The 8,885-nt window shown below is 40.5% G+C and overlaps 1 protein-coding gene across 1 annotated transcript in view; it reads left to right on the top strand.

Annotated features, from left to right (window-relative positions):
• Window positions 1–5,362: 5,362 nt before the first annotated feature.
• LOC115147095 (spectrin alpha chain, non-erythrocytic 1-like) overlaps window positions 5,363–8,885 on the top strand; it is a 63,195-nt gene continuing 59,672 nt past the window's right edge. Inside the window, exon 1 of the mRNA XM_065004614.1 lies at window positions 5,363–5,464. The gene's annotated coding sequence lies outside the window, so the exon portion shown is untranslated. The remainder of the gene's footprint in view (window positions 5,465–8,885) is intronic.

Here is an 8,885-nt window from a genome sequence, read left to right as displayed (position 1 = left end):
TGGACAACTACAAATACCTAGGTGTCTGGTTAGACTGTAAACTCTCCTTCAAGACTCATATTAAATATCTCCAATCCTAAATTAAATCTAGAATTGGCTTCCTATTTCGCAACAAAGCATCCTTCACTCATGCTGCCAAACATACCCTCGTAAAACTGACTATCCTGCCGATCCTTGACTTTGGCGATGTCATTTACAAAATAGCCTCCAACACTCTACTCAGCAAATTGGATGCCGTCTATCACAGTGCCACCCGTTTTGTCACAAAAACCCCATATACTACCCACCACTGCGACCTGAAGCTCTCGTTGGTTGGGCCTCACTTCATATTCGTCACCAAACCCACCAGGTCATCTGTAAGTCTTCGCTAGGTAAAGCCCCGCTTTATGGCCACCCCTCATAGACTGGTTCCTCTCTAGGTTTCTTCCTTAGTTTTGCCCTTTCTAGGGAGTTTTTCCTAGCCACCGTGCTTCTACATCTGCATTGCTTGCTGTTTGGGGTTTTAGGCTGGGTTTCTGTACAGCACTTTGAGATATCAGCTGATGTAAGAAGGGCTATATAAATACATTTGATTGGATTTATCTCAGCTCACTGGTCACCATAGCAGCACCCACCTGTAGCACACGCTCCAGTAGGTATATTTTACTGGTCACTGCCAAAGCCAATTCCTCCTTTGGCCGCCTTTCCTTCCAGTTCTCTGCTGCCAATGACTGGAACGAACTGCAAAAATTACTGAAGCTGGAGACTCATATCTCCCTCACTAGCTTTAAGCACCAGCTGTCAGAGCAGCTCACAGATCACTGCACCTGTACATAGATCATCTGTAAATAGCCCATCCAATCTACCTCCTCCCCATACTGTTATTTATTTGATTTATTTTGCTCCTTTGCACCCCAGTATCTCTACTTGCACACTCATCTTCTGCACATCTATCACTCCAGTGTTTAATTGCTATATTTGTAATTATTTCACCACTATGGTCTTACCTCCCTAATCCGACCTCATTTGCACACATTGTATAAATACTTTCCCCCCCTATTGTATTATTGACTGTTTCTTTATCCCATGTGTAACTCTGTGTTGTTGTATGTGTCGAAGTACTTTGTTTTATCTTGGCCAGGATGCAGTTGTAAATGAGAACTTGTTCTCAACTGGCCTACCTGGTTAAATAAAGGTGAAATAAAAATGAAAAGACTGCATCACAAGCATACATAAACACCACAACTGCTACTTGTTTTCTAAAAGGTAGAGGCCGTGGATCCAACTTTTCTGGACCCCGCTTCTCAGAGGTGCAAATAGGCCTGAGAGAGAACTTTTTTACATATCTAACACTTCTTTCTGAATGGACCCTCTAATTGCCTCATCTGACTAAACACACTTCAGTGTATCCTTGCGAATTTTGATGTCAACCTCTCCAGTTACATGCTGTTCATCTGATTCAGTTTTCACAGAGATTACGAATTCCTCATCTGATAAACCTAGTAGTATTCATTCCCAATATCTTGGGTGTCTGAGATTTGATTGGGCTCCATTACCGACACTCCATCATATGAGCTCTTGGCTACATCAGGATGAAGATCAGAAGCAGGTTCTTTATCCTCAAAGGCTTCTATGTTTATCAAATTAAGTTGGCAGTCTGAAGGTCTTCTCTGAGCAGTTGACATTCCCCCATTTAAACACTCCACAGGCAATAGGTTTTGTACCTGAGCCCCATTTAAACACTCCACAGGCAATAGGTTTTGTACCTGAGCCCCATTTAAACACTCCACAGGCAATAGGTTTTGTACCTGAGCCTCATTTACATTCTCTGTTTGCACCATTTTGTTTAATTGAACCATGTTGTCACTAGCAGTAGAATGCACTGCATCAATGTGTCAAAGTCCCCTTTAAGACTAAATCAGTTTAATTGAACCATGTTGTCACTAGCAGTAGAATGTACTGCACCAATGTGTCAAAGTCCCCTTTAAGACTAAATCAGTTTAATTGAACCATGTTGTCACTAGCAGTAGAATGCACTGCATCAATGTGTCAAAGTCCCCTTTAAGACTAAATCAGTTTAATTGAACCATGTTGTCACTAGCAGTAGAATGTACTGCACCAATGTGTCAAAGTCCCCTTTAAGACTAAATCAGTTTAATTTAACCATGTTGTCACTAGCAGTAGAATGTACTGCACCAATGTGTCAAAGTCCCCTTTAAGACTAAATCAGTTTTGCAATGTCTGCACTTGAACTCAACATAATTCTGCGTTGCATAGAAACGTAGCATATTCTACATCCTTTTGACTATCTGGAGATAAGCCAACACAATCAAAGTGATAATATTTTGCACAGATATCACATGCTAGCATTGTTTGTTCAATGTTATTATTTGGTCATTTACAGAAACAAAACAGTGTTTCGGGTTTCTTGGGCTGTGTGACCCATTCCTCACCATTTATGTTTCACTGTGTCTCCCCTACCCACTCTGTCTTTGATTGGTGAATGTGTTTACATTTGTTTATTGACTGGGATGCGCTGATTTAAGTTTGTGCTCTCATCTTCATCTCCTATCCCATTGCATATGGGTTAGGGGCTGGTCAACCCAACCTGTTCCTCAAGCTGATTAACAAGACTTTGAATGTTATCTCTATTCTTGTCCCTCATATTCCAAAGATTTTGGACACTACGTTTAGTGACAATGGGTTTTCCAACTGGCCATTGCAGAGTTTTGTCAACTTCCTCCCAAAATTGGAAATAAAAATGTTCATTATGCTGCATAACGGAATGTATTGTCATTAAAATAGCATGATTATCCCCAACATTCCCGCCACTCCCATCCAATTTATGTTTCAGATTTGGTTATTCAGCAGCATTATTTTTAATTTATCAGCGGTAAAATTATTGTGTGCATTTATTAGTAGGTCAACACCCCAGTTAACTCTATTATATATATTATATATTATATATTATATATATTATATATATATTATATATTATTATTATAGTAGTTAACTCTACTTTGACACCTAGAATAGTTTTCTCTCTGTCAACCAACATGTACACTGAGTATACAAAACATTAAGAACACCTGCTCTTTCCATGACATTGCTACACGGACTGAGTTGACCTTGCATCTTTATTGATCTTTTATTTCAGTATTTGCACTGTCTCTATGCACACTCACACACACACACACTGTCACTCCAACACACACTCACTCCATAAATTGCTCAATCACACATAATACACACATACATTTACAGTGACTCCACTCACCCACTCACATACAAGCTGTAGCTACTCTGTTTATCATATATCCTGTTGCCTAGTCACCAAACCCCTATACATACCTACCTCCATCACTCCAGTATCCCTGCACATGTACATATGGTTTTGGAACTGACTTTTTCAATATTTGCTGTATATAGTATGCTTACTTACTGTAAATACTTTATTTGTGAATTTCATATTTCTTATTCTTATTTTTCATGTTTTCCCTAGTAATACATTGTTATTGATTATTGCATTGTTGTGCTTTGAGTTAGCAAGAAAGGCAATTCACTGTACATGTGCATGTTACATAACTTTAAATATAGACTAACTAGGTGAATCTAGGTGAAAGCTATGATCCCTTATTGATGTCACTTGTTACATCCATTTCAATCAGTGTAGATGAAGGGGAGGAGACATGTAGATAACGGGGAGGAGACGTAGATGAAGGGGAGGAGACACGTAGATGAAGGGGAGGAGACATTAAATAAGGACTTTTAAGCCTTGAGACAATTGAGACATAGTTTGTGTGCCATTCAAAAGGTAAAAGGGCAAGACAAAATATTTAAGAGCCTTTGAACAGGGTATGGCACCGGTTTGTGTCAAGAACTCCAACGCTGCTGGGTTTTTCACGCTCAACAGTTTCCTGTGTGTATCAAGAATATGGCAAGGTATGGCAACTGCTTGGCATCCGACTGCAAGGTGCTACAGAGGGTAGTGCGTACGGCCCAGTACACGGTAAAGTTTACATTTGTTGTATTCAGTGCATGTCAAAATCAAATCAAATTTTATTAGTCACATGCGCCGAATACAACAGGTGTAGACCTTAGTGAAAATCTTACTTACGAGCCCCTAATCGGCAGTTTCAAAAATTACAGATAAGAATAAGAGATAAAAGTAACAAGTAATTAAAGAGGGGCAGAAAAAAATATATATATACACTGCTCAAAAAAATAAAGGGAACACTTAAACAACACAATGTAACTCCAAGTCCATCACACTTCTGTGAAATCAAACTTTCCAGTTAGGAAGCAACACTGATTGACAATACATTTCACATGCTGTTGTGCAAATGGCATAGACAACAGGCCAGTACATCGGGAGACGAGGAGGAGGCCGTAGGAGGGCAACAACCCAGCAGCAGAGCCTGCTTTCATCTGTGAAGAGCACAGGGTGCCAGTGGCGAATTTGCCAATCTTGGTGTTCTCTGGCAAATGAAAAAACATCCTGCACGGTGTTGGGCTGTGAGCACAACTCCCACCTGTGGACGTCGGGCCCTCATACCACCCTCATGGAGTCTGTTTCTGACCGTTTGAGCAGACACTTGCACATCTGTGGCCTGCTGGAGGTCATTTTGCAGGGCTCTGGCAGTGCTCCTCCTGCTCCTCCTTGCACAAAGGCGGAGGTAGCGGTCCTGCTGCTGGGTTGTTGCCCTCCTACGGCCTCCTCCTCATCTCCCGATGTACTGGCCTGTCTCCTGGTAGCGCCTCCATGCTCTGGACACTACGCTGACAGACACAGCAAACCTTCTTGCCACAGCTCGCATTGATGTGCCATACTGGATGAGCTGCACTACCTGAGCCACTTGTGTGGGTTGTAGACTCCGTCTAATGCTACCACTAGTGTGAAAGCACCGCCAGCATTCAAAAGTGACCAAAACATCAGCCAGGAAGCATAGCAACTGAGAAGTGGTCTGTGGTCACCACCTGCAGAACCACTCCTTTATTTGGGGTGTCTTGCTAATTGCCTATAATTTCCACCTGTTGTCTATTCCATTTGCACAACAGCATGTGAAATGTATTGTCAATCAGTGTTGCTTCCTAAGTGGACAGTTTGATTTCACAGAAGTGTGATTGACTTGGAGTTACATTGTGTTGTTTAAGTGATCCCTTTATTTTTTTGAGCAGTGTATTTTTTTTACCTTGGAACATGTTTTAAAACCCACATTTAATGTAAATGTCAATTAAATATGAAGAAATATGAATCGTTGTTCGTGTTTACACAATTTTCCATATCATGAATAAATACAGGTAATGATACTTCTACTATTACGTGGGAAACTTTTATTTGGAACATTTTCGAAATTCCGTGCTCTGTCTTAGTGTTGCTGACGAGACGATGGTTCAAAAAGCGCGACAGCTATTTCATTCCGGGAGGTTTGCCCCATTTTCGATCCAGTTCTAGAAGGCTACCCAAGCTCACTGCACAGTAGAGGTAAGCGTGCTATTTACAACAATTATTTTGCACATGGTAGCTTTGAATAAAAACGGCTTTACTTACTTGCACTTTCTACTTATAAAGTAACCTGTGTAGGCTCTACTAGCTAGCTATCTAGCATTTCGTCACTCACAGCTAGCCTCACCACCCCCCTGCTAACTAGCAAGCTACTTGCATCGTTTTCTTAGAGAAGATGCAGGCCCGACAACATAACTGTCAGGGCACCGTCATCTCCTCCTCGGTTGAAAACAAGCTTGCTTATTATCTTATTGAGCAAAAACCTTATGATTGGAGGAGGCTAGTTAACTAGCTATATTAGCTGAGTCGTAAACCATCTCTGGCTAAGTCAACAAGCTTCCTCGCGCTGACTTTGACAGCGTGAGGTCACACCACCCATTCAACAGCAAAATGTCCACCTATTCAATCTTAATAAATTAATGGCCCATTTTAATAAATGGTACATTAAATATTCTGTTGTCGGCCATAGCCGAAGGACCCGCCCGGCATCACCGCAATATGATAGTGGCATCACAGACAGAACTGGTAAGAAGGGTTAGTTATTGAATCAATAAGGCCCCCCGAGGGGGTGTGGTATATGGCCAATAAACCACGGCTAAGGGCTTTTCTTAAGCACGAGGCAACGGTGAGTATATTGGCCATTTACCCCTCCCAGGTCCCATATTGATATTATAAACTGGATACCAGTAAAAATACATGTTTTGTCATACCCGTGATATACCACAACTGTCAGTCAATCTGCATTCAGAGCTCGAACCACCATTATAAACTGGGAGGGTCGAGCCCTGAATGCTGATTGGCTGACAGCCATGGTATATCAGACCATATACCATGGGTATGCCAATATCAGACCATATACCATGGGTATGCCAAACCATTTATTTTTACGGCTCTAATAACGTTGGTAACCAGTTTATAATAGCAATAAGCCACCCCAGGGTTTGTGGTAGATGGCCAATATACCACGGCTAAGGGCTGTGTCCAGGCATTCCGAGTTGCTTCGTGCATAAGAACAGCCCTGAGCCATCTCAGCCCTTAGCCATCTCGGGCTTTATTACTTAAATATATTTGGTGGAATGCCATTGAACAAATTACCAGTGTGTTGTGAATAACATTAGCAACAATAGTGGAATGGTGGGTCGCCTTCAAAATAAAAGTCCCCATTGAAACTGATACTAATGGAAAAATTGTTGATACGTGCCACAATTGGACTAGATCATGTTTAGTGCTGACTCCATTTAGTCAACTGGTCGATTGTTGGGTCAATAGGCTGTTGGTCGGCCGAGATTTCTTTAGTTGAGCAGCCATATTTATTGTTCATGGTGTACAAGACACCTGTCTGTTTTGCGACAGTCTCAGTGGACTAATCCATTGTGTAGGCCGTGGGGGTGGCACAGTCCATCACTCTTAAGACATGTGATACTGAAATTGTATATGGTTATATTATGGGAAAATAATTGTGCAACACTAATAAATCAAATATTATTTTATAACATGCACTTTCTCCCGCGTTGGATATAGTTGCTGTCCATGGTTCTGAAACGATCTTCGGTGCGCCGTAGAATTGGCGCCTTTCCCTATGTTGCAATGTGCATAATAGCAAAATTAGACAGCATATTGGGATTGAGAACAAGCAGCAGAGACAAGGAAACAGCCCTTGCCTTAAACCCTATTTGGACGGAATTTGTTTTTCTGGGGGTCGTCGGATAATTCAATTATATGCACAAAACGCCACATCTGTAATTTCATTCCCGTCCGAATCAGCCATGTCAGTAATTTGTACATGGCAGGAGAGTAACCGTTCCAGCCAGAATAACCTACTGTTTGGTGAACTCCAAGGTCCTCTGATAATACTAGTCCCATGTGAATCAGAGTAACCTACTGTTTGGTGAACTCCAAGGTCCTCTGATAATACTAGTCCCATGTGAATCAGAGTAACCTACTGTTTGGTGAACTCCAAGGTCCTCTGATAATACTAGTCCCATGTGAATCAGAGTAACCTACTGTTTGGTGAACTCCAAGGTCCTCTGATAATACTAGTCCCATGTGAATCAGAGTAACCTACTGTTTGGTGAACTCCAAGGTCCTCTGATAATACTAGTCCCATGTGAATCAGAGTAACCTACTGTTTGGTGAACTCCAAGGTCCTCTGATAATACTAGTCCCATGTGAATCGACATCCCTGTGTTTTCAGAGAAATGTCTGAGTTTGACAGGTGTTGCTCACGGTTTGAGCAAGAGAACAATAACTGATTTGATAAATTGAACCAAGTGCTACTCATAGCCTATATATGAAGGGCCTACGTGTATTACCGTACACAGTGAATGCTTTTGTTCATATGTTTTGTGTGTATGAATTGAATATTGCCAAATGCACCAGTAAAAAATATTATGGCTATTTAATGTAACCCTTGCTGTTAATAGATCGCAAAGCAGCATAAAACAGACTTAAACGTTTGGAAATGATAAGTTCACATCCATAGCCTAAAAATGCAGTGCAAGTGCACTGTTTAGCTCACATCTGAAGGCTTGGGGGCATTTAGGACGTCTACTGCAGATCGCTAAAATATCCTAAAGGTTATGATCACACATTTTCAATTGAAATATTATGGCGACACTATACCAAAGATGGTTTAGAAACTTGGGAACCAAGCACCGATTATGATTTTTCAGCGCTGATACCGATTATTGGAGGACCAAAAAAAGCAGCTACCGATTAATCGGCTGATTCATTATTTAAAATATATATATGCATTTGTAATAATGACATTTAAAATTAACACTTTTTAAAAACTTAATATAATTCATAAATAAAATCTATTTAGTCTCAAATAAATAATGACACATGTTCAATTTGGTTTAAATAATGCAAAAACACAGTATTGGAGAACAAAGTAAAAGTGCAATATATGCCATGTAAAAAAAGCCAAATTTAAGTTCCTGGCTCAGAACATGAGAACATATGAAAGCTGGTGGATCAATATTCCCAGTTCTTCAATATTCCCAGTTAAGAAGTTTTAGGTTGTAGTTATTATAGGACTATTTCTCACTATACCATTTGTATTTCATATACCTTTGACTATTGGATGTTCTTATAGGCACTTTAGTATTTCCAGCCTAATCTCGGGAGTTGATTAGGCTTGAAGTCATAAACAGCGCTGTGCTTCAAGCATTGCTAAGAGCTGCTGGCAAACGCAGTAAAGTGCTGTTTGAATGAATGCTTACGAGCCTGCTGCTGCCTACCACCGCTCAGTCAGGCTGCTCTATCAAAGACTTAATTATAATATAATAAACACAGAAATTACAAGCCTTTGGTCATTAATATGGTCAAATCTGGAAACTATAATTTCGAAAACAAAACATTTATTCTTTCAGTGAAATATACGGAAATGTTCCGTATT

The sequence above is a fragment of the Oncorhynchus nerka genome, linkage group LG19, assembly GCF_034236695.1.
Source record: "Oncorhynchus nerka isolate Pitt River linkage group LG19, Oner_Uvic_2.0, whole genome shotgun sequence".
NCBI classification, from domain to species: domain Eukaryota; kingdom Metazoa; phylum Chordata; class Actinopteri; order Salmoniformes; family Salmonidae; genus Oncorhynchus; species Oncorhynchus nerka.
The sequence above is the reverse complement of the archived record's forward strand: the minus strand, read 5'-3'. Positions and strand labels throughout refer to the sequence as shown.